Source organism: Anolis sagrei, chromosome Y (assembly GCF_037176765.1).
Source record: "Anolis sagrei isolate rAnoSag1 chromosome Y, rAnoSag1.mat, whole genome shotgun sequence".
NCBI classification, from domain to species: domain Eukaryota; kingdom Metazoa; phylum Chordata; class Lepidosauria; order Squamata; family Dactyloidae; genus Anolis; species Anolis sagrei.
This window is the reverse complement of record NC_090035.1, coordinates 24,820,967-24,847,991: the sequence shown is the minus strand read 5'-3', so window position 1 is coordinate 24,847,991 and position 27,025 is coordinate 24,820,967. Positions and strand designations below refer to the sequence as shown.

At 46.0% G+C, this 27,025-nt stretch overlaps 1 pseudogene; it reads left to right on the top strand.

Moving 5' to 3' along the window:
• The window catches only part of LOC137095558 (delphilin-like), a 125,722-nt pseudogene extending 99,162 nt beyond the window's left edge, over nucleotides 1-26,560 (top strand).
• The last annotated feature ends 465 nt before the right edge of the window (nucleotides 26,561-27,025 follow it).

Here is a 27,025-nt window from a genome sequence, read left to right as displayed (position 1 = left end):
ACAAGGATCCTTTTGGACTACCACTCCCATAATTGCCTGATCTGTGTGATTCTGGGAGCTGCAGTCCAAAATGAGGAACCTTCCTGAAGCCAGTGAATCCCATAGGCCCTATTTTGGAGGAGATGACTTGCAAAACCATCATCCTTGTCTTATAAATGGAAAAACCCTATGAAATTCATAGGAAGTTCTATGTGGATGACTGATCACTCCCAGATATGGGATTCCGGTGTCTTATTTAATATACTTGCGCAGCTGTGAATTAATGCAATTTATGCATCCTAGCTCAATGTTATGTTGTCATTTGGAGAAGCTCCAGCTTTTTTTTTTTTTTGACAGAGAAAGCTAAAGGCCTTACAAAACTACAACTCACATGATCACGTAGCATTGAGCCAAAGCAGTGGCATAAACTGGAATAATTCTACAGTGTAGACACACCTTTTGACAATCTTTCAGACCTATAAATACAGACTCAGAAAGAAGGGTAGCCGGCCACTCTGTTCTAAGATGGGATTTGAGGTCGAAGCTGGAAATTGTTGTTGTTGTTGTTGTTATCCTGCTTTATCCCTCTCTAAAGAGACTCAAAGCAGAAATATATTAGGATGATGTCTCTTCAAGATCCAAGTTTGAGCATTGGACTATGACTCTAGGGATCTGAGTTCAAATCCTTGCCATGGAAATTCACTAAGTCACATTCTCCCAGCCTCAAACGAAAGGCGGAATCCCCCTTTTGGCCCAATCTTGCCATAAGTTTGCTTTAAGGTGCCCTAAGCTGGAAATGACTTGGAGGCTTGCAATATAATAATAATAATAATAATAATAATAATAATAATACTTCATTTGTACCCTGCTACCATCTCCTCAAGGGACTCGGTGCGGCTTACATGAGGCCGAGCCCAAATACAACAATACAAGCAAAACAACAACAGTACAAGCAATTAAAATAAGACAAAGACAATAAAATATACAACATTATCAATAAGACAACACGCAATTAAAAACAGTGGGAAGGCCAAATGTAAAGTTAAAATGGAAATAATGCTGGAACATAGACGAAAGGTGATAGTGGCGTTTGTGGAAGGGCATACGAGCAGATCTAAAAAATGTAAAGTGCTTTGGAGGACAAAGTGCTATGGGATCATTATTCCGGGAAGGCACACTGGAACAACCATGTCTTCAAGCTCCTCCTAAAGACTGCCAAGGTTGGGGCCTGTTCGATGTCTTTAGGGAGTGAATTCCAGAGTTGGGGGGGGGGGGCACCACCGAAAAGGCCCTCTCTCTCGTCCCCACCAATCACGCCTGTGATGCTGGTGGAATCGAGAGCAGGGCCTCCCCGGATGATCAAAGGGATCACGTGGGTTCGTATACAGAGATGCGGTCACGCAGGTAGGTGGGTCCCAAACCGTTCAGGGCTTTGTAGGTAAGCACCTGCACCTTGGATTGGGTCCGGTAAATGAATGGCAGCCAGTGGAGCTCCTTGAACAGGAGGGTTGACCGCTCCCTGTAAGGCACCCCAGTTAGCAACCTGGCCGCCACCTGTTGGATCATCTGAAATTTCCGGGCCATTTTCAAGGGCAGCTCCACATAGAGTGCATTGCAGTAATATGTAGTCTTTCCCCCAATTTTTGCATCTTCCAGCAGAATTCTCAGCCTAGAAGAGAATTCTGAAGAAGAAGAGAATGATTTGTTCCAAGGTGACAATCTCTCCCTGAGATTCTTCCCTTTGTATCACAGGGCAGAGAAGGACTGCAATTCTACATTGGACTACATATTACTGCAATCCATTCTGCGAGCTGAAAAAAACGATCACACTTACAACCCCCATCCTTTGCTCCTTGAGAGTTGTAGTTTGCCCCCTTGGAAGGAGCCAAAACGCGACCTAATGCTCCATAATGAGGCCATGAATGGCACCTAGTTAGTGGGGCTGGCTACTTATTAACACCCAGTTACTGCCAAAGCGTGCCTCCCTTTCGAGAAGGAGGAAGGAGATATATGGTTCTCACCTTTGACTCCTCACTAAGGAGGAGAAGGGTCAAAGGTCTAATGGGGCCTAAGGTACCATGTTTACCAGGGAGACGCAGTATTCTAGACTCAAGTGACTCACAACGGTGCCATATTGGGACCACACAGAAGTGCCTTAAACTGAGTTATCTCTTGCAGAAAAATATTTAATCCCCTTTGGGACTACAATTCCCAGCATCCCTTAGCCATCATTGCAGTAAAAAAAAACTCCAATGCAATGATGCAAAACGGGTGTTATAATCCAAAGTATTGTTGTTGGTGGTGTTGTTGTTGTCATCATTATTAATTTTCCTGCAAATGTTTCATTTGGAGACAAACAAACTTGGCTCTGAATACAAATTCTCCCACCATTTCCTGTCGTAGTCACTGTGAATCGTACATTTGGTATCCCTGCGCTTGCACAATACAACTTTTCGGAAGCTTCTAGAAAGTAAAAGCACTTTCAGCCCTCAGCTAGGCCCGCTCCCCCTCCTCCCAAGTATATATAGCCCGTGGGCGGGACTAGCCGACAGTTCTCTTTATCTGCTTCCGTGCTTAGCAGCTTTGAGAACCTTCTGTGACTTGCTATCTTTGATCTGATCTCTACTTCGGATTTTTTGAACTTGGACTGTTTCTTGACGATTCTTCTGCACAAGCCCTCTTGTTAAGATCTGAACAGGACTATTTTTAAGGTATTTTGACCCCGGACCGGAATTGACAACCCTTCATCCTTGCGACCACTTCCTTTAAGAAGTACACTAGATGCCCAAACATTTTGCCGGACACAGATGGGCACACCCTTTGCCTTACATGCTTAGGAGAGGTCCACCTGACTCAATCTTGTGCCATATGCCTCTTCTTTACTCCTCAAACAAGGAAAAATAGGGTGTCCAGGCTCAGGGCAGCCCTCTATGAGAGGACCCTCATGCCGCCCGCTGCCCCGGGGCAACCCATCGAGCGCCCAGACTTACTTTTTTTGGCTTCCTCCAGTGGCCTGGCCAAGAAAAAGGCCAAGAGGCCCAAACCCAAGGAGGCTCAAGATGGCCGCCAAGCCCCCGCTCAGGAGAAGACCTTGAAAGAAAGAGCGGGAAGAACGCTGGCGGCCCGCCGCACCATTGCGCTGTCCCTGATGCCGAAGGCCCTGACTGGAGCTGCGCTCTCCCTACAGGTGGCTGAAACACCCATGGCAGCGCCTTTGATGTCGACTCCTCTGTCTCTGCATGCGCCCGTCGTGGCGCAGACCTGCCAGACTCCACCCCCATTGGCGATGCCGATCGTATCGCCCCCGTCCCTTAGTCGGGCTCGAGAGTCCCCGATGCCGCCATAGTCGGCTGGGACTGCTGCTACGGCCCCAGCGCCTTTGCCTTTGCTGCCGGCCTCCCTGCCGGAGGGAGCCTTCACGACCCTGCCCCCATCGGGGCCGGGCGAAGCGGCTGGGGGGAATCCCGATCACGCCCAGCTGGACGATGGGGATCTCCCCAGAGGGAGCGAGCTTGTTGGGGAAGGAGCCCCCGCAGTGCCGGTACCGGCACCCCCCAACCAACGTTGGCAGCAACACTCCGCGCACCGCCACAGCACGAGGCCTAGGCGATCGAGATCTCCGTCTAGGAGGAGTGGGAGATCGCATCGCCGATGACGTCGGTCGGCTTCCAGGTGTTTGCGTTCCTCCTCGACCTCCTCATCCTCTTCATCCTCCTGCTCCTCAGCCTACTCCAGGCGGAGCAGGCGATCTCGAGCTTCCAGATCCTCCCGCCGGCATCTTCCTTCTATGGCCCCTCCTCCCTGCCCAGGCTTTTGGCAGATGGGCCCTTCGGGCCAAATGATGTTCATGCAGGCTCCGATGCCTCTCATGCCTATACCCTTCTTCCCAGTGCCGGCAACAACAGGGGTTTCCTGTCGTAGTCACTGTGAATCGTACATCTGGTATCTCTGCGCCTGCGCAGTGCAACTTACGGAACCTTCTAGAAAGTAAAAAGGAACATTTTAGTCCTCAGCTAGGCCCGCCCATTCCCCCCCCCCCCGAGTATATATAGCCCGTGGGCGGGACTAGCCGACAGTTCTCTTAATCCGCTCGCATGTTTAGCAGCTTGGAGAACCTTCTGTGAACTTCAAAATTCTCTTATCGATTATATTGGCTTTTTTGAACTTGGACTGATTACTGACGATCCCTTCGCTTAGCCCTCTTGCGTTGATCTCTTTGACAGACTGAATTCTGAGGTATTTTGACCTACCAACTCTCTTTGATCGATTCCTGCTGTCATGGCAACCACTTCATTTAAGAAGTGTTCTAAGGGTCCCAATATTTTACCGGACACTGATGGGCATACCCTCTGCCTTACTTGCCTGGGCGAGGCCCATCTGACCCAGTCTTGCCCCATTTGCCTCTCGTTCACTCCTCAGACAAGGAAAAACAGGGTCTCTCGGCTCTGTGCGACGCTCTATGAAAGGGTCCTCCTGCCGCCCCCTGCCTCAGGGCAACCTTTCTTGTCATCTTCTGCGGGCCTCACCAAGAAAAAGGCAAAAAGGCCCAAGACGAAGGGGGTACAAGATGGCCACCAAGCCGCCGCTCAGGAGAAAACTCCTGAAGAAAGGGCGGGAAGAGTTCTGGACGTCCGCCCAAATGCTGCTCCCTTGGCGATGTCGGGCGTCCAACCAGAGGATGGGCTCCCCCTACAGGCGGCTGGAGCTCCCATCATGGGGCCCTCGACATCGACTCCGGTGCCCACCATAGCTCCCGCGTTGGAGCCGATCGGCCTCACGCCGCCTCCAGTGGCCTTCCCACTCTTCTCTCCTCTGCCCCGGAGCAGGGCTCGAGAATCGCTGATGCGGGCGGCCGCTGCCAATGCCGCCTCGACATCGGCGCTCCTGCCTCAGATGCCGGCCCTTGTGAAGGAACCTGACTCCGCCCCTTTGCCGACGCAGGTTGATGACGCGGCCGGGGGCAATTATGAGCTCGCACCACCGGTCCAGGAAGCCTCCTGCGGAGGGGGTGAGCTCGCCGCTGTCGAGGAGGCTTTGGCCTCAGTACCGGCTTCCCCCTCCCATCACTGGCCTCAGTCCCCACTGCGCCAGAGCAGCAGGAGGCTGAGGCGCTCGAGATCCCCCTCCCGGCGGAGCAGGAGATCGCGCTGCTGCTTCCTCATCTTCTTCCTCGTCCTCCTCGGATTACTCCCGACGAAGCAGAAGATCTAGGTCCTTGAGGTCCTCCAGATGGCATCGCCCCCCCGTGGGGCCCCCACCCTGCCCTGGCTTTTGGCAAATGGGCCCCTCGGGCCAATTGGTGTTTGTGCAGGCCCCTTTGCCTGCGTTACCGATGCCTCCGCTACCAACTCCATCCACGGCTTTAGCACCAGCTGCCTCTGTTGCTGCTTCATCAGCACCCATTGAGAGGCCCTCTACATCCACCCAAATTGCTCCAGGAAGGGCTGCTTTGTGCGGACCTGCTGCTGTGCTGAACGATACTGGTTTAGACTTGTGTAGTACTGTTGCTGTGTCAACCTCTTCCCAGCGTCATGCTGCAGTGCCATCAGGATAACTGCAATCAGGATAACCGGCCTGCTGACACATCTGATTTTCTGACTGCCTCTCAGACTAATTTACAAGGTGACTCTACTCCTATGGGGCCTGAGAACTCTGGACGTAGGGGGGGTGAGATAGATAGCTCTGACTCGGAGCAAGAACCTCTTGATGCTCAACATGGGGAAGACAATAGCGGTTCTTTTATCCATCCAGCTGATGTCAACAAATTTGTCGCACTGATTGACAGGATGATAAAAGCTTTAGACATCCCTGCCCCTAACCCCCCCGAGCACGTGGAGGACTCCATGTTCCCTTCTGATGAACAGATGGTGACTCCTGCCTCCCCCCTACCAGTGTTACCATACCTTCTTAAATTGGCTAAGGTGTCAGATTCCTCTCCTGCCTTTGTCCCGGCAATTCCCCGGCGATTGGATTCGCTTTATAAAATTGATGTGTCATCTGCTAAATGGGTCACGGCCCCACCTAAACCCAACACGGTGGTGGCCGAAGTAGCAAAGACAAAGCGTCCAAAAAAATCCCTCACCACCCCCCCCCCCCCCCCGATAGGGAAGGCAAGAAAATCGACACCTTGGGAAAAAAAGGCCCACTTTTCCGCAGGTTTGTTCACCCGGATGGCACACTATGCCACCTATGCTAGTGGATATCAGACCTTCCTTTGGGGAAAAATATTGCCGTACATTGAGTTACTGCCAGCGGATCAACAACGATTCCCCAGGGTGCTGCAAGCAGAGGCCCTTGCATTGTCAAAGATGCAGAAAGATTTTGCCAAGCACATCGCCGAGGCTGCTGGCAATCTCTTCTCTACCGCTACCTCATTGAGGAGACATGCATGGCTGCATGCTTCGAATTTATCGGAGGAAGGGAAGGCCCTCGCGGAGGACCTTCCTTTCCACGAGGATGGCCTTTTCAATCCGCAAATGGATGATAGGCTTAAACAGAAACAAGATGTGAGGCAAGCAGCGGGTAAATTTGGATACTCATGGCTACCTTACCCCCAACAGCGTCAGAAATGGAATCTGCCTGGCACTACCTTCCGTAGGAATTACGGAAATTCCAACGGGGGTCCCTTTAGGAACAGGAATAATAAATCTTCCAGGTTCCAGGTTGGGAGGAGGACTCCCTACTTTCCCAGGTCCCGTAACCAATCATTTGGAAACAGATCTAAAAATCAGACGGGCCCCAAGAAGCGTCTTTGATGCGCATGTCCCTGAAAATCCGTGTGAGCCGCATGTTGTTCCTTTGCCTGTTGCAAAAGATTAGGCTCCTGTTGTTCAGGCATGTTCGCCTGTTGTTTTACCCCAGTTTGAAGATAGACTTTCCTCTTTCTACCAGGCTTGGTCTACTATCACTACAGATAAATGGGTGTTGTCTATCATTGCCGAAGGTTATAACATTGAGTTCTTTGACCAACCAAGAGTGGGCCATATCAAATGTACCCTGCTGTCAGGCCCCTTGTTGGATGAAATTAAGATGTTACTGAATAAAGGAGCAATAGCTCCATTGGACCCTTCCATGTTTCCTTACTGTTTTTTCTCCCGTTATTTCCTGTTCTCCAAACGAGGAGGCGGGCTATGTCCCATCCTCGATCTCAGACATCTAAATGAGCATATCCGACCGAAAAAGTTCAGGATGGTTACTCTTGCTTCCATCTTGCCCTTGCTGTTTAGGGGTGCGCGGTTTGCCACCATCGACCTAAAGGACACGTGTTTTCATTTGTCTATTGCACACCACCACCGATTTCTCGCTTTTATGGTGGGAAGTCAGGCTTATTGTTTTAATATCCTCCCTTTTGGTTTATCAACAGCCCCCTGGGTCTTCACGAAATGCATGTCAGTGGTGGCCGCCTATCTGCACACTAGGGGGGTGACGGTTTATCCATACATTGACAATTGGCTGATCGTTTCGAGGTCGCGGGGCCAGCTTCATACTTAAATTTCTTGTGTTCTGTCCCTTCTCCAGTTTCTTGGCCTTGTTGTCAACATCGACAAGTGGTCCTTGTCCCCCTCTCAATGGATCGACTTCATCGGTGCCACGCTGGACTCAGTCGCTCAGAGAGCCTTCCTACCGGCAGACCGCTTTGCCAACCTGAGGGAGCTTGTACTACAGGTTATGCACTCGCCTTTTGTGACGGCCAGACAGGTGCAGGTCCTATTGGGACACATGGCCTCTACCATGGCTGTTACGCCGTATGCCAGACTGCGCATGCGGCCCCTCCAGTCATGGTTTGTGGTGACATTCAACCCCATCACGGACAACCTTTCTGTGCGGCTCACGCTGCCTACCGATGTCTGTCAGTCCCTTCGTTGCTGGAAGGATGCACTATGGGTGTGCGCGGGACTCCCCTTTCATCCTCCTCCCCCTACTTGTGTTATCACTACAGATTCTTCCCTCAAGGGTTGGGGAGCACACTCTCAGGACCTTATCGCTCAGGGTGTTTGGACAGGAGAAGAAACCACTTTGCACATAAACATTCTCGAGCTCATCGCAGTGCAAAGAGCACTAATGTCATTCGAAAGGGTTGTAAGGGGTCAGGTAGTACAAGTACTCACCGACAACACCACGGTGATGTACTACCTCAACAAACAAGGAGGCACCCACTCTCGGTCCCTGCTGAACTTGACCATTCAAATTTGGGACTGGTGTCTGGATCGGAATGTACATCTCATAGTAACGCACCTTCTGGGGGAACAGAATTTGTTGGCAGACGCACTCAGCAGGAGTCCGTTAACGCACCACGAGTGGTCCCTCAACTGGTGGGAAACTCTGAGACTCTTTCGAGCGTGGGGCACTCTGGAAGTAGACCTGTTTGCGACTCGCACCAATGCAAAGTGCGCTCTATTTTGCGCTCGAACTCAGCCCTCGACTGAGACAGGCTGTTTGGGGGACGCCTTTCTTCAGGACTGGTCGACTCACACCTCATATGCGTTCCCTCCCTTTCCTCTTCTTCTATGAGTGGTCGCAAAGATACAGAGAGAAGGCGCTCGGTGCATTTTGATAACTCCCTGGTGGCCCCGACAGCCATGGTTCTTGCCTCTGCTCAAGTTGGCGAGGGGAGTGTTCTTCCGACTGCTGAACAGAGTGGACCTTCTGACGTCACAGGACGACAGGGTGCTATACCCGGAGGTCCACAAACTGAAGCTTACGGCGTGGAGGATAGGAATGACTCTAGTTTCTTTCGAGACACTATCTACTCCAGTGTTAGAGATTATTGAGGCTGTGCACAGGGCCTCTACAAAATGTTCTTATTTGTATAAATGGTCTAGGTTTAGTGCCTTTAGGGGTTTGACCCAGTTAATGTTTCGACGTCTGTTGTGTTGGATTTTTTGGTATCCTTAGAGGACTTGGGTTTGTCCCTTTCTTCTCTAAAATGTTACTTAGCTGCCATTTCATGGTTCCGGCGTAAATCAGGTTTACCCTCGTGTTTTACTGATCCCTTGGTCAAAACATTTTTGAGGGGCTTTGCCAATATTAGACCGCCAGTGGCCCTGATTGCTCCATCATGGAGTTTAGAAGTTGTGTTATCTTGCCTTGCTAAGCCGCCATTCGAGCCCTTGGCAAGAGTGGATTTTTCCTTCTTGTCTTGGAAGACCGCTTTCCTTGTAGCGATTACATCCGCTAGGCGGTCAAGTGAATTATGTGCCTTGCGGGTGGACCCTCCCTATCTCAAATTTCATAGGGATAGAGCAGTTCTGCGGACAGACGTAGCATTCTTACCTAAGGTCGCAACATGATTTCACATGTCCCAAGAATTAGTACTGCCAGGTTTTTTCCAAAATCCAAATACACCTTCTCTGCATTTGCTTGATGTGCGCAGAGCGCTTGCTTTCTATGTTGATAGGACGGCAAGTGTTAGGAAAACACCGAGGTTATTTATAAAATATCGCAAGGATGAGTTGGGTCTTCCAGTGTCTTCACAAAGGTTTTCTTCCTGGATAGTTTCTGCTATCCATTTATGTTATCGCATGGTGGGCAAGGAGTTGCCAGTACAGGTCAGGGGACACTTTACTAGGTCGGTGGCAACTTCTATGGCATTCCTGAAAGGAGTGCCGTTGGAGGCCATCTGCCAGGCTGCTGTTTGGGCATCCCCCTTGATGTTCGTATCCCATTATAAGGTGGATACAGCTGTTGACAAGGAACTGGAATTTGGTAGAGCAGTACTTTCTTCGGTGGTGGCATGATCCCACCAACCGGAGTTCGTAACTCGCTAATCTACCAGATGTATGATTCACAGTGAGTACGACAGGAAATTATAAGTTGCTTACCTGTAACTGTAGTTTCCTGAGTAGTCACCTGTGAATTTGTACATACCCGCCCGTCCTCCCCTCGAGTATCATGCCACGCCTTCTAGCTGTTTTTGCAGCTGAAGAGAACTGTCGGCTAGTCCCGCCCACGGGCTATATATACTCGGGAGGGGGGGAATGGGCGGGCCTAGCTGAGGGCTAAAATGTTCCTTTTTTACTTTCTAGAAAGTTCCGTAAGTTGCACTGCGCAGGCGCAGAGATACCAGATGTACGAATTCACAGGTGACTACTCAGGAAACTACAGTTACAGGTAAGCAACTTATAACTCTTCCCCTTCCAGCTGCTGGTCCCTCAACAGCAAGTGACCAGCCCTCCACCTCTGCTCACCATGTTCCAGGCAGAGCTCCTCCATGCGGAGCCTCATTTCTGTTGGCCCCTGAGGACTCAAGCTCGTGTAATGCGTCATCCGTGTCGATTTCATCTCGACCGCCACTGGCGGTGCCTACCTACACTCAGGACAGAGTGCCTAGTGACAACGCCACTGTTTTGGCTCTTTCGCAAGCCAATCTACAAGGTGATTCTACCCCCATGGGACCATCCAGGGCATCTTTGCCCGAAGGCCCTGAGCAGAGAGCTGCTGAGCTGGATAGCTCTGACTCTGATCAAGAACATCTGGACAGTGCTCAACAGGGGGAGGGAGAAAATGCCTCATTTATTCACCCTGCTGATGTCAATAAATTTGCAGCACTTATTGATAGAATGATAAAGGCTCTGGACATCCCCGCCCCCAAGCCTCTTGAGCACATGGAGGACCCCATGTTCCCTTCCGAGGAGCAGGTTATAACCCCCGCGTCTCCTCTACCCGTGCTCCCTTACCTCCTGAAATTGGCGAGGGTGTCCGACATGTCCCCTTCCTTGGTCCCGGCCGTAGCCTCGACGTTTGGATTTATTGTATAAAATTGATGTGGCATCGGCAAAATGGGTCACAGCCCCTCCTAGACCTAACACTGTGGTGGCCGAGGTGGCAAAGACCAAACGACCCAAACATTCACTTACCGCCCCTCCCCCTGACAGGGAGGGTAAGAAGATTGACACTCTGGGAAGAAAGGCCCGCCTCTCGGCAGGCCTATTCACACGGATGGCACACTATGCCAGCTACGCCAGTGGTTATCAGACCTTTCTGTGGGAAAGATGTTACAATATATTGAGTTGTTACTGGCCGACCAGCAGTGTTTCCCTAGAGCACTGCAAGCGGAGGCGCTTGCATTATCTAAAATGCAAAAGGACTCGGCCAAACACATGGCCGAGGCCGCAGGTAACCTGTATTCTACCACAACTTCACTGAGGAGGCACGCGTGGCAGCGTGTCTCGAACTTGTCCGAGGAAGGGAAGGCCCTTGCAGAGGACCTCCCCTTCCACGAGGATGGCTTTTTCAATCTGCAAATGGATGATAGGCTGAAACAAAAACAAGATGTGAGACAGGCAGCTGGAAAATTTGGATATGCTTGGCAGCCTTATCCCCAACAGCGTCAAAGGTGGACTTTACCTTCCTCTGGCTCCCGTAGAAATTACAGTAATTCCTATGGAAACTCCTTTAGAGCTAGAAACAATAACTCCTCTATATTCCAGGGCGGGTGTCGGGGCCCCTACTTCCTGAGGCCCCGTAACCAAGCCTTTGGTAATAAGTCCAAGACCCAGCAAGGGCCCAAGAAGCGCCTTTGATGCACTGGCCCTGAAATTACCCAAGGGACGGTTGAAGCACTTCTGCCTGTTGCAGTTGATTTGGTCCCCGCTGTTCAGGCCACTCCACCTGCAGTTTCCCCTCAGTTTGAAGATAGGCTATTCCCGTTCCGTCAGGCCTGGTCTAATATCACCACGGATGGCTGGGTGCTTTCTATTGTCTCTCAAGGTTATGCAATTGAGTTCTGTGACCTACCCAGGGTGGGCCATGTCCAACACACGCTGCCGTCGGGTCCTTTGTTGAATGAAGTAAAAATGTTATTGGACAAAGGGGCTATTTCCCCCCTGGATCCTTCACTGTTCCTGTATTGCTTTTTCTCCCATTATTTTCTGGTTGCTAAACGCGGAGGTGGGCTGCGTCCCATCCTTGACCTCAGGCACCTGAATAAACATATTCGACCAAAAAAGTTCAGAATGGTCACTCTTGCATCCATCTTACCTTTACTTTCTCAGGGTGTATGGTTGGCCACTATCGATTTAAAGGACACATATTTCCATTTATCAATTGCACATCACCACCATAGATTCCTCGCCTTTATGGTGGGGAATAGGGCATATTGTTTCAATGTCCTCCCCTTTGGGCTGTCCACAGCCCCCCGGGTGTTCAAAAAATGCATGTCAGTGGTGGCCGCATACTTACGCGCTAGGGGCGTAACAGTGTATCCTTATATTGACGACTGGCTAGTTGTTTCGAGGTCACGGGACCAGCTTCAAACCCAAATCTCCTTTGTTCTGTCCCTTCTCCAGTCTCTCGGCCTGGTGGTCAACCTCGACAAGTTGTCTCTGTCCCCCTCTTAGCGGATCAACTTCATCAGGGCCATGCTGGATTCGGTCGCCCAGAGGGCCTTCCTTCCACTGGACCGCTTTGCCAACTTGAAGGAATTGGTGTTACAGGTCGTGACTTCCCACTCTGTGCCAGCCAAACTGATCCAGATCCTGCTGGGGCATATGGCTTCCACCACGGCTGTTACCCCGTATGCCAGGCTATGTATGCGTCCCCTTCAATCATGGTTTGTCTCAACGTTTAACCCACCTACGGACAAATCATCTGTGCAACTCACGCTGCCTGCCGCTTTTGTCAATCCCTATACCGTTGGCAGGATGTGCTGTGGTTATGCACGGGACTCCCCTTCCACCCGCCCCGTCCCACCCGAGTGATTACTACAGACTCTTCCCTCAGGGGGTTGGGCGCCCACTCTCAAGGCCTCATCGCTCAGGGCGTTTGGGTAGGAAGAGAAAACACCTTCCACATAAACGTTTTAGAGCTACTTGCGGTGGAAAGAGCACTGCACTCGTTCGAGAGTCATAAGGGGACAAGTAGTACAAGTCCTCACCGACAACACCACAGTGATGTACTACCTAAACAAGCAAGGGGGCACTCACTCCCTCCCCCTTCTGCAGCTGACCATTCCAATTTGGAATTGGTGCCTGGACAGAGGGGTGCATCTCCTGGTGACAGAGGGGTGCATCTCCTGTTGGCAGACTCACTCAGCAGGAGTCCATTGACACACCATGAGTGGTCTCTTCACCCTTGGGAAACTCGGAGGTTCTTCCAGGCGTGGGGCACCCCAGAGGTGGACCTATTCGCGACCCAGGCCAATTCGAAATGCGCCCTGTTTTGCACTCGGACTCAGGCCTCAGCCAAGAGGGGATGCCTGGGGGATGCGTTTCTCCTGGATTGGTCAACTCAGCCTGTATACGCCTTCCCTCCCTTCCCCCTTCTCCTAAGGGTGGTGGCCAAGATCCAAAGAGAAGGCGCACAGTGTATTTTGATAACCCCGTGGTGGCCTTGCCAGCCATGGTTCTCCCCACTCCACCAGATGGCGAGGGGAGTGTTCTTCAGGTTTCCAGACAGGACAGATCTTCTAACTTCACAGGGCTCCCTGGTTCTGTATCCAGATGTCTCCAAGCTGAAACTCACAGCGTGGAGGATCGTCCCACTCCTTTAGTTCCATTCGGGACTTTATCATCTACTATGATGATAAATGATCCTTTTGGCGATCATTGACGCTGCACATAGGACCTCTACAAAATGCTCCTATGTTTATAAGTGGACAAAATTTAGTTCATTTGCCCGTTCTAAGGGACTTGACCCTACTACTGTTCCGATTCCTGTTATTTTAGACTTTTTGGTGTCCCTAGCAGACTCGGGACTATCCCATTCTTCTTTGAAATGTCACCTAGCGGCCATTTCCTGGTTTAGAAGAAAGTCGGGACTGCCATTGTATTTTCTGGACCCGTTGGTCAAGACTTTTTTGAGGGGTTTTGCTAATATCAGACTTTCGGTGGCTCCGATTGCTCCATCGTGGAGCCTGGAACTTGTGTTATCGTGTCTTTCAAAACCACCCTTTGTGCCGTTAGCCAGGGTTGATCTTTCCTTTTTGTCATGAAAAACGGCTTTCCTGGTGGCCATTACGTCTGCTAGATGTTCTAGTGAGCTATGTGCTTTGCGAGTAGATCCCCCCTACCTCAAATTTCATGGAGATAGGGTGGTTTTGCGAACTCATGTGGCTTTCCTCCCTAAAGTTTCTACTCGTTTTCACATATCTCAGGAATTGGTGCTGCCAGGTTTCTTTCAGAATCCAGTTACGCCCACGGAGTGTTCTTTACATTTGCTTGATGTCCGCAGAGCCCTCGCTTTCTATGTCGATAGAACGGCTCCTCTAAGAAAGACTCTGAGGTTATTCGTGAAATATCGTAAAGACACCTTAGGTCTCCCATTGTCGTCTCAGAGATTCTCCTCCTGGATAGTTTCCGTTATCCGGTTATGCTATCGTTTGGCAGGCAAGGATTTGCTGTTGCAGATCAGGGGTCATTCTACCAGGGCTGTTGCTACATCAACGGCCTTCCTTAAAGGAGTGTCTCTAGATGCCATCTGCCGGGCTGCGGTTTGGTCATCCCCTTTGACATTTGTGTCTCATTACAAGATGGACGCAGTTTCCCAAAGGGACATGGAGTTTGGTAGAGCGGTGCTGTCTTCGGCGGTGGCATGATCCCACCAGCCAAGATTTGTGCTCGCTAATCTACCAAATGTACGATTCACAGTGACTATGACAGGAAATTATAAGTTGCTTACCTGTCACTGTAGTTTCCTGAGTAGTCACCTGTGAATTCGTACATACCCGCCCGTCCTCCCCTCGAGTATCATGCCACGCCTTCTAGCTGTTTTTGCAGCTGAAGAGAACTGTCGGCTAGTCCTGCCCACGGGCTATATATACTCGGGAGGGGGGGGAATGGGTGGGCCTAGCTGACGGCTGAAAGTGTTTTTACTTTCTAGAAGGTTCCGAAAAGTTGTATTGCGCAAGCACAGGGATACCAAATGTACGAATTCACAGGTGACTACTCAGGAAACTACAGTTACAGGTAAGCAACTTATAATTGTCCCTGATGGGATTTGTAGTTCAAAGGGTGACACTTTAACCTGCTTTGTATCCCAAGGGATCAATAGTTCCAACCCAGTAGGGCGGCATTGATCCATTCTTGGTTCTGCCGTCATTTTTTATCATTTCGAAGGAATTTGGAGCTCTCTCCAAAACCTGGAGTAGATCAGTGCCAAAGAGAAGAATCACCATCGCTTTCAGACTTGGAATAAATGGGAGGGAAAGATCTCAAAAGGTCTTAGAAGCAGGGCAAGAATAAAGAGGGGTGCAATCAGTGGGCTTCCCCAAAAGGATTATTATTTACATTGGATTCCCTTTTTGCAGTTTGTACTGGCCATGGGCAACTACCTGAACCACGGTCAACCAAAGGCCAACAAGACCACCAGCTTCAAGAACAACTTCCTGACTGAGGTAAGCAGCACCGGACAAAGGCACCACTTGAAGTGAAAGGAAGCACCCGTGTTCTCATATCTGTGTCCCCAAGTCCTATGCTGATCAAGCTTGAATAGCATTGAGTAACCTGCAAAGTCAATCAGTGAGGCTATCTGCATAGAGGTAGCCTGGGCTTTGTTGCCTGGAGGCATCCTCTGTTTGGGAGGCGTTAATCCACAAGCACATGAACAATTTCAACAGAAAGGAAGCAATCATGTAAATGAACAAAACCTGGTTACCAGTATTAAAAACACCAGAAGCACAATAGTAAATAAAGAACACAACCCGGAGACAGGATCACTCCAGGCAACAAATAATCAAGTGCCAGTGAGCACTTCCCAAACAGGTTGCCTCCAGGCAACAAAGGCCAGGCTACCTCTATGCACATATCCTCACTGTTTGACTTTGCAGCTTCATGGCTATTCAAGCTTGCTAACTGTAACATCCAAACTTGCTTTAAACAGACAAGGGTTTTTTCTCCCACCCTGGACTTTATTCCACAGATAAATATACACTCCATTTGCCTCAGTGCCAACAGACCCCTGAAGATGCCAGCTATAGATGCAGATGAAATGTCAGGAGAGAATGCTGCTGGTACATGGTCATGCAGCCTGAAAAACTCACAGCAACCTATTATTATTCCTCATGGCTTAGGATGGGGTGCACCGTTATTTTATTTATTTAAAGGGGACTCAGGGTGGAGCACAACATATAAACGGCAAACGTTCATAGCTAAAAACATATAATAAATATTATATAAAATACTCATATTGCATTGTATTTTTACAAAATACATATAATACACAGAACAAATTGGGCATAGAGTTCCACTGACTATTTTTCAAATACTTTTAAATCATTCTCTTTGGGGACTGAATTGTGCACCATGTGGCATAGAGTTCCACTGGCAATATTCAAATATGTATAGTCTCCTCTTTGGAGACTTCAGTGTCCAGAATACAGCTGGTGGCAGAGAGTTCCACAAACTATATTCCAATATATTTAAAAATGTATCTCTTGGGGACCTTTAGTGGACACGTGGACACCTTGTTGGCAGGAGTTCTACTGACTATCTTGCAATATTTTTTAATCTACCTCTTCGGGGATTTGAGTGGCTATAAAAACAGATCTAGCAATACTTTCCAATGAACTATGGGGAGTTTATAGTGGCCAGTGGTGCAAGGACTTCCCCTAACTGTATTCCTTTTTCTTCATCCCAGCTGAACACCACCAAAACAGTCGATGGGAAGTCCACCTTCCTACACATCCTTGCCAAATCGCTGGGCCAACATTTCCCGGAGCTGCTGGGCTTCGCCAAGGACCTGCCCACGGTGCCCCTCACTGCCAAAGGTGAGGTCCGTGGGCCTCCGATGGGCCTTTGTCATTTGTTTTATCAGTGGTGATATGAAATTTTAGTCTGCAATTAAATGAGAGAGTTCGGCCTGGTGAGCGTTTATGCCAAATGTAATTAATATCCAAAGTTGCAGATTAAAAAAACCTTACGAGTGAAGCAAAGACATAGAACAGAGGTGTTTATTGCATCTTGGCTGAGATGGGATGCTTGCGAGCTCCTACTCTAAAATTACAAGCATACAAGAGCATGTACTCTGGATAGTAATTTTTATACAACCAGTTCAATTGTTCCAGTTTGAACCATCCATCTTCTGTTTCTAGTTGTGTGAACTTTGATGATGTGGATGGAAATCTCCTCTTGGCCAGGCGAGGGAATCTCTGTGGGTTGAGAGGAGTCTCCAGAGTCTCTGGAGGAGGCACCGAAGGAGCAGAGAAGGGCCTGTCTCGTAGCCAAGGGCCTCCGCTGCGCCACCTTCTCCTCCTTCTCCCCACTCTTCCCCCTTCCTTCCTTCCCTCTTTCCTTCCTTCCTTTGACCTTGAAGGAGCAGACGCTTTACACTGAAGAAGTGGGTGTCCATGATAACATGTCCAATGTCTTTGTGGATAGAAGCATCAGACTGCAGGAGATCAAGAAGGGGGTGTAGTTTATACAGTCTACTTTACCCTACCCAGGTACACAAGAACAATATGAGGTATTCATACGCAATCCTGTCAAGAACCTGTTCCATGAAGGGAATGAGGCTTACCAAGAAGGCAACTGGGAAGGGTCTCTGAGCCATTACTCTGAAGCTTTGAACATTGCTGATTATGCCAGTTCTGAAGGGATCCACATTTCTGACAAAACATTAGAGAAGCTGCATATAAATCGCATTGCGTGTTATTTAAAGAAGGGCTAGCATGACAAAGTCCTAGAAGATTGTGGAGTAATTTTAAAGCTGAATGAAAACAATTTCTGAGCTCTCTATCGAAAAGCCAAAGTCTTAAAAGAGCTAAATGCTCCCTTGTGGTGCCACAGGATGAAAGTGTAGTAAAATTAACTCCAGAGCTTGCTCGGAAGCTTGGATTGAAAATAAGGAAAGCCTACATTAGGGCAAAACCTTCCCCAAGCTCTGTTTCTGGAGAAGTATCAAGTAAGGTTTCAAATGCTTCTATAGAAGATATTGAATCAGATTTTTCTGGCTGGAAGGAGAAGGGTCTTTCCTCCTCCGCCTCCTCACCCACCTCTCCGGGCTTTGTCCCTAATCTATCTGGCGATCTGACCCCTTTGCAACAGCTAACTTGATGGGCCTTCCTGTGGAGAAGACTCCACTCTCTGCCCCCTCCTTGGCCAATGGAGGGGCAATTTCCTCTCTCAGAAGGCTGCTTGGATTGCGGTGATGACAATGACATCCTTGGAAATGAAAAAGCTTTTTATTGATTTAAAATGAGCACTCGGGGGGAGGGAGACTCTGGGCCACGGGATGACTTCGCCCCCCCTCCCCAATTGGGAAGGCCGGGGGCCATGATTGGGACGAGTAGTCCTGAAGATTGGAAGGGGAGAAAGGGGGAAACAAGGGAAGTGGGGGGATTGGGGGGAGGGGGGAATGGGGAGTAAGGGGAGGGGAGGGAAAGGGACAAGGGTTCACGTTGTTTCAAGCCACAAAAAAGCTTTTAAAGGGAAATGGAAATGATGTCCCATAAATTAAGAATTTCAACACTTAACACGAGAGGGTTGGGGACGGTAATTAAGAGAAGGCGGATTGAATCTTTACTGAAGAAGGACGCAGCGGACCTCATCTTCCTACAGGAAACACATCAAAATAGGCGGGGCTCAAACGAGCTAAAGTCGAGCTGGATAAGGAACTATGAAACATCTTTTGGGTCATCAAAGTCAAGAGGAGTAGCAATAATAATAGCTAAGAAATGTAATTTTGTCATAAACAAGGTACTGAAAGATGAAGAGGGAAGATATATAATAATATATGGGGAAATAGGGGAGGAAAAATATGTATTAATAAATGTATACGCACCAAATGTAAAACAGCAAGAATTTTATGAAAAAGTGTTAGAGCAAATAGAGAATTACCATCAACAAAATGTAATATTTGGAGGAGATTGTAATTGCTGTATGGATTTAAAGAAGGATAAAACTACGATAGCATCAAAAGCTAGAAATATTGAAACAACGGAATTAAGTAGAGTAATGAATAAATGGCAATTAAAGGATGTGTGGAGATTGGTAAAAGGGAATGAAAGCAGATATACATATTATTCATCGGTACATAAGGTGTATACAAGAATTGATTATATTTTTGTCTCCAAAAATATGACAAGTAAAATGCTAAATGCTGATATAGGTATGATTAAGATTTCGGATCATGCTTTGGTTTCAATTGAGATTGTGTTGAAATGTGATTATGACAAAATGAAAAGGTGGAGGTTAAATACAAGAATACTAAATCATAAAGAGATAGTAGATAAAGTGCAAGCAGAATGGCAAGAAATATAGGGCTTTAATGAAAAGGGGGTGACAAAGGGAGTTCTATGGGACACTATGAAAGCAGTGACCAGAGGGTTATGTATAAAAGAGACAATTAAAAAGAAGGCAAGAAGAAAGGAAAAGGATTTTAGAAAGAGAAATAGAAGAGATTGAAAAAGCATATGTAATAAAGAGAGATAGATGAATTTATGCTAGGTTAAGAGCAAAAAAAGAGGAATTGGATAAAATGGAAATAGACGAAGTTCAAGAAAATTTAATTTATTTAAGGAGGGAATATTTTGAGTTTAGTGATAGGAATTCAAAGATGCTAGCCAAATCAACATAGAAAAAGAAAATGGAAGGAATGATAAATACGATAAAAGATAAAACAGGTAAATTATGTAGAGCTATGAAAGAAAAATTGAAAGTATTTGAAGAATTTTATAAAGAACTATATCAAACCAAAGCAAGCCCCATAGAGGCAATTAGGAAATATGTGGAGGAAAATTGGGAGAGTAAGCTGGAGGAGAAAGATAAAGAGTTACTGGAGCAACCTATTAAGAAAAAAGAAATAGAGGAAGTTATTAAGAAATTAAAAGTAGGGAAAGCTCCGGGCTTGGATGGTCTAGGGACAGAATATTATAAAAGCTTTAGAGAAGTTTTAACCCCAAAATTATTAGAATTGTATAATGGAATAATGAAGGGAGATAAAATACCCGAATCATGGAGGAGATCATTAATAATATTAATACCTAAACCTGATAAAGACTTAACACACCCAGGGTCATATAGGCCCGTATCATTAATTAATCAGGATGCAAAGATATTGTCCGCGATAATAGCCAATAGAATGAATAAATGTATGTATAAGTACATAAAAGAAGATCAGTGCGGGTTTATAAAAGGAAGACAAATGTCAAATTTGATAGGGAGAGTATTAAATAAAATTCATTGGGCTAAAGAGGGGAAAGAAAAAGCAGGGATATTATCATTTTTAAAGCGTTCAATTGTGTGGAATGGGAGACATTAAGGGAAATATTGAATAAATTTGGAATGGGAAATAGAATAAAAGGAGTACTAAAACAATTTTACTCAAGGAACTCAGCAGTGGTAACTATAAATGACGGAGTGACAAACGAAATAAAAGTGACTAGAGGAACCAGACAAGGGTGCCCTTTGTCTCCGATACTGTTTGCCATGGTGATAGAACTGTTTGCTAATAACATAAGGAATGATAAAAATTTAGAAGGGTTAGGAAAAAAGGAGAAACAGAAGGTGAGCTTATTCGCTGACGATACATTGTTATTTATAGAAAATATAGTGGAGAAAATGGATAGAATAAAAGAACATTTGGAGATATTTGGGAAAGCAACAGGTTTACAAGTTAATTGGAACAAGTCAGAAATGATGCTACTTAATTATACAAGAGAAGAAGAAAAAGATTTTATAGAACAGAGCAAAATGGGAATAAGAATTAAGAACAAATTAAAATACTTGGGAGTAATAATAACTAAGGATTTAAAAGAGATAGAGGAAGTAAATGTAGTAACATTAAGGAAAGAAGTCCAGAAAAAGTTAATAGAGTACGAAGGTATACGCTTATCCTGGTTTGGAAGAATAGCATTAGTAAAAATGAAAATACTTCCAAAAATAAATTTTATATTTAGGATGCTACCACTTCAAATTACAGAAGAAGAACTAACTAGATGGCAACAAATGATTAATAAGTACTGTAATGGAAGTAAAAGAAACAGACTAAATAAACAATTATGGTATAGATCGCAAAAGGAGGGTGGACTGGCGTTACCTAATATAAAAAAATATTATGATGCAAGTAGATTAAGTTTGGTTATAGAAGGAATGGTCAAAAAAGAGGGAATAGATTGGCTTATTAATGATTCAGGAAAAGTGGAAGATGAAACTTGGAATATATTTTTTTAAACAGTTTACTAGAAAAGAAATGAGGGAAATTAGAAACCCAATGCTGAGCAACATACTGAAAGTATGGAATAAATATAAGGGGAGGTTAATAAAGGAGGGATCAATTATAACCCCAATAGTGATGGAAAAGAAGTTCCCAAATTTTTTTTAAAAAGTAATGGATAAAAAGGTAAGGGAAATAAACTTAGATAGGATAGGGGATTGGATGAAGGTGGAAATGAAGAGGGAAATGATGGTGGAAGAGTTTAAAGAAATAAAATTGTCATGGTTTCATTGTATACAATTAGAACAATGGTTAATAAACTGGAAAAAAATAATAGAAGTGGAAGCCAACTCAATCAATTCGAACAAATAATACAGAAGGGAAGGGCTGTAGAAGAACACGAAAACTTGAGAGGTATAATTAGCAAAATTTATAAGATACTAATTGAAATGAAGGATGAAAAAACAAAAAAGTGCACCCTTAAAGAGATTTGGGAAGAGGATTTAGGGATAAAAATAAGTGAAATAGAGTGGCAACAATTATGGGGACAAAGACATTTAAAAAATTTATCGATACGAGTTAAAGAAAACTATTACAAGTTAATATGGAAGTGGTACTTGACACCGGTAAGAATAGCATATATGAATAAAAATAACTCAATAAATTGTTGGAGAGGGTGTCAAGAACCAGGAACATATATACACATGTGGTGGTAATGTAAATATGTAAATAATTTTTGGGAGAAAGTATTTAGAGAAATAGAAACTATAATGAATATAAAAATAGATAAAAGTCCTAGTATAGCCTTACTATCATTATATAACGATAAGCAATTGAAAAAGGAGGATAAAGAAGCGATAACAAACTTACTAACTATAGAAGACTGCTTATAGCAAGGAATTGGAAAAAAGAAATGAATATACAAATAGAGGAGTGGTATAAAGAAGCATGGAAAATAGCAATAAATGATAAATTGACATGTATATTAAAGGTTAAAAAAGGTATATGGAAACAAAGCGATTTTGATGCTGTATGGGGAAGATTTGTGGTAAATGGATTAAAAAATAAGGAAGGAAAATTACCGTCACAAGAAGAAATGAAATTTTGGACAGATGAAATGTAAGAATGGTGGCTTGAGACGGGTGGAGGGGAGCACTGTGGTGAAAAAAGGAAAAAAAGAAAAGGGGGGGGGGAAATGTCAGAGCAAAATAACAAAACAACATGTTAAAGAGGTTGATGTACAAAATGTAATAGTATGTAATAAATGTGATAAATCAATAAAAAATTATTAATAAATGGAAATGAAAAAGATGAGCTATTTGACTCAGTTTCAGACCCCAGGGAAAGCGCCATACCCAGCCCAGCCGTCCGCTGAGCACTCCCAGTGGCTACCATCGCTCCCAGCATCCCCTTCTCGGCCCTATTGCTGGGATCCTTGCCTGTGGGACCGGGGTCCTTCTCTACGGGCTCTTACTCTGAAATATAATGTTGCAATGACCCAAAGTTTTCTTTATCTTGAGCCATGCCTTGGGGGCCATTTCCCAATGTGAAACAATAGCTGAAGAATTTACTTCCTGACCTAAGTCAGGTGGAGGTCAATATCTCATTCTGGCATGTTGCCCTTGGAAAACTATAAATCCATAAATCCCTAACTTTAAATCCTTTTGTATTAGGGGTGGTGGTGGTAGTGTTCAATAACAATGGGACCACTGTCTCGTTAACATTTTCCCGATTTCTTTTGCTTCAGTGAACCAGAGGACCCTCATGGCTGACTTTAATGACCTCCGGACCACCATCGAGGAGATTGAAGAAGCCTGCCAGAACATGGTGCTTTCCCCAGAGGACAGGTTCACAGTCGTCATGGGCGTATCCTTTGGCCAAAACAAAAGGGGGGATATTTAGCATCAACCTTATGGAAAATGGAGTATCCTGACACCTGCCCCATTGCCAGAGGATGGAGCCACGGGTGTTCAAGTTGTTGCGGAACATACGTTACCCGAGATCATTTAGAGCACAATCAGATAGGAAACAGACCAGAGACAGCAATTGATTTCAGGCATTTTTACTATCAAGGTTGATAGGACGTTCAGAAACATTTACACAGAATAATCATTAACAAAGGTCCTTTATGTATTTTCCCATTTGCCTTTAGTCCTTCACCAAGATGACGTGCGTGATTTCTTCATATATGCTTTAATCATACTTATTCAAAGTAATTCTTAGAATTGACTTCTTTATAGAATACATCTGAATTTGCCTGCAATTTACATCAACTGAACCAGCAGATGACGCTAACCTTTAGATGTTCCAGCCTTAGATCAATTACTATTGTTTTACCTTGATATTTACTTTAGTACACAGGTGTATCGTTTGCCAAGAACATTCCTTTGGCAATGACAACAAACACATCAATTACTATTGTTTCCCAAAATGTCAGGTTCCATTAATGTTTAACTTCCTTGCCTCATGAAGCCTACTCATTTACTTTCATCTTTGGAACACTTCGCTCTCTCTACTAAACCTCCCTTGCTGCAGAACTCTTTCTTGCCAGTATTTCAAGGTACGCTTTTCTATATTCATTTTTATAATCATTATTTTTAATATTTCTCCTACTGACCGCTACAAAGTGGGGTCAGAGTGCATTCATTATACAGCACTACCCCTTGCAAAAATACAATTCCCATGGTTTTATAGCCTTATGCCATGGCAGTTCAAATGGGGTCAGAATGCAATTCCTGGGATTTTATAGCTACGAGCCATGGTGCATTCATGATGCAGCATAGATGTAGCCCTTGCAAAACTATAATTGTCAGGGTTTGATAGTATTGAGCCATGGTGCAGTGTATGGTGCATGATGCATTGTGAATGTAGCCCTTGCAAAACTACAATTATCATGATTTTATAACATTGAGCCATGGTACATTCATTATGCTGTGTAGATGTAGCCCTTGCAAAACTACAATTGATAGTGTTTGATAGCACTGAGAGATGGTGCATTTGTTAGGTAGCATAGATGTAGCCTTTGCAAAACCACAACTGCCAGGGTTTGATAGCCTTGAGCCAAGGTGAATTCCTTAGGTAGTGCAGATGTACCCCTTGTAAAACTACAATTGCCAGGGTTTGATAGCTTTGAGCCAAGGTGAATTCCTTATGTAGTGCAGATGTACCCCTTGTAAAACTACAATTTCCAGGGTTTGATAGCTTTGAGCCATGGTGCATTAGTTATGCATTGTAGATTTAGACCTTTCAAAACTACAGTTTCCATGGCTTTAAAGCATGGAGTGGGAGTTCAAATGAGGTCAGAGAGGTGGGTAGGAAATAAAATTGTTGTTGTTGTTGTTGTTGTTGTTGTTATGTACTGCAGATGTACCCTTTACAAAACTGCAATTCCTGCAATAGCATGTCATTGACCCATGATGCATTTATTATGAAAGATAGAAATACCCTTTGCAAGACTACAATTTCGAAGAATTTATAGTAACCAGCCATGTGAGTTCCAATGCTGCCAAATTGCAGTAATTCTACAGCATTGAGCCCAAAACTGGCTCCTGGATCATTTTAGGGTCTCTTCTTCTCTTGCAAAAAGATGGTTTTGGAGCTGGATTTCTCTCTTGAATAAATGCGGTAAAGGCGTATTTGGCAGCGAGGTCCTTTGGAGGGAATGTGGGCTGCAAGATGTACATGTTTGTCCTTAGCAGAACCTCCTTTCAGGCCTTCCTGGAGACAGCGCACCCCACCATCCAGGCCCTGGAAGACCTTCAATGCAAAGCCATGGAGGAGCTCAATAAGGTCCTTTCCTTCTTCAGGGAGGACACGAAAGCCACCACCTCCGAAGCCTTCTTTGGCATTTTGAGTTCATGAGCAAATTCGAGATGAGGTCTGGTTCTAAAGAGTTGTCTGTTGCCTTGGTTAGGGACGGTTGACTGCAAATCCACTCTGGATTTTATGCCTAACTGTAACTCTCCAAGCTGCAGCATCATTCCAGTACTTTCAGCACCTTGCATGGGGTCATTCCAGTCTGGAATAATACAGTATTGTGGGTTGATGTGATGGTTTCCTGGAAATATGAGAAATATATTAGATTGGCATCACAGGCCTGATGAGGAGCTTTCCTCTCATTGAAGCAATGATTCCAACTTTAAAGGAACTATCATCTCCACCAAATAAGATCTTCTGACTGGCACTAAAATGCAGAGTGGAGTCACTGTCCCATTGTTGTATTATATGTGTATGCATGCATACATACAAGCTATGCTCACACACTCTTCCATCCAAAAGATATTTATCTGTCCATCTAGTCATATTTCTTTCGTTCCTTCATTTTGGATGGAAAGGGTTATTACTTCTGTCAACAAGGAGCTGAGGAAGTTTACCCTGGAAAAAAAGAGGCTGAGGGAATGGGACATGAGGGCCAGGTTTAACTATTGGAAAGTAGGTCCCATTGAGGATGAAGAAGCAAGACTCTTTTTCTGCTGCTCCAGAGACTAGGACACAATAGAATCATGGAGTCAAGCTGCAAGAAAGGAGATTCCACCTGAACATTAGGAAATACTCTTTGATTGTAGGATATGTTCAGTGGTGGAACTTGTTTCCTAGGAGTCTGGAGGAGTCTACATATCTGGAGGTTTTCAAGCAATGTTAAATGTGCCCTCCTGTACGAAGCAGAAGAGGGTGGACTGAATGACCTTGGGGGTCCCTCCTGCTTCTATTGTTCGGACACACTGCCGTGTCCCTTTCTTCTTTGCATGGCCCAAAAACCTCCAGAATCTTTTATCCAATCAAACACTGGAGACAAGATCAAAATAGGTTTATTTGATCAAAGCACCCTGCTGGGTGGACAGAAGAAAGTGCCACAAAATACTGAGATGCAGCTCAGTTTGAAAGTCAAAACCTTGAGCATACACTATTTTCTCTGATTCATGCCTCATCTCTATCACTTTGTTTGTCCCTTCTCAGTTCCAGCTCTTATCAGTATCCCTGCTTTTCTCAGCAGCTGATTTTTGCATCCCCCTCCAGCCCATAAGTCATGTCCGAAGGTGGCAACAGAGATAAACAGATAGGAGAAATTGTTCAAAAAGCTGAATGCGTATTTTACTTTCTCTTTCGTCTTGACTGCCTCTCTGTAAGTAACTCTAAATAGTTGGAACTAGAAAGAAAGCATTTGTTCCCAAGGTTCTTGACAGAAATGCAGAGTTCCAGTGTGCTTGGTTTAAGAAGCACAGACGCAGGGGAAGAGCAGATAAGCCCAGCTTTGTTTTAAAAGTACTTGGCTCAGATCAAACTGCTCAGGATCTGGAGGCTGCAAAATCCAGGGGAAGGTTTGAACCCAACCTGCCATTTTTGGGACCCCTGATAGAGTGTCTCTTGGATGTCCTGATTCGGTGACTTAACATCTCTCTTTCTCTTGTTTCTTTCTCAGAGTGCCTTCAGTGACATCCAGACCGGGGAGGCACAACCAAGCCTCAGGGTGACTCCGCCGCTGGAGTCACCCTGAGGCTTGGACAATGTGGGTCATTTGGGCCCTTTATTCAATGGAGGACCTGGGGCGATGGCAGCTGTAAATAGAAGGATCAGCAAAGTCCTCCAAGGCTGGAGAAGGAAGGCCTCCCTGGTGGATCGAGAACAAAGGGGAAAAGGGCTACTTGGAAAGTGCACGGATCATGGCCTCCTGTGGCTTCCTCCTCTGCATTTCTGTTTCTATGGAGGGAGCCTTTCCCTGTGGCCTTGGCTGACAAACACAAACCTGCCACCGACCTGTGCATTAGCAGCCCTCGAACTTGCCTCCACGGCCACTTTTCTTCTCATTCTTCTTCGAAGCCAGTGGCAAACCTTTTCTCCACTCCAAGTGCCAGGAAACACCCTTTCTTCGGATGACTGAGCATCTTCACCGCACTGTTGCATCGGTTCCAGACCACTTGTATCATTACGGCTGCATTTCAGAGGATTCCTGGCCTTTGCT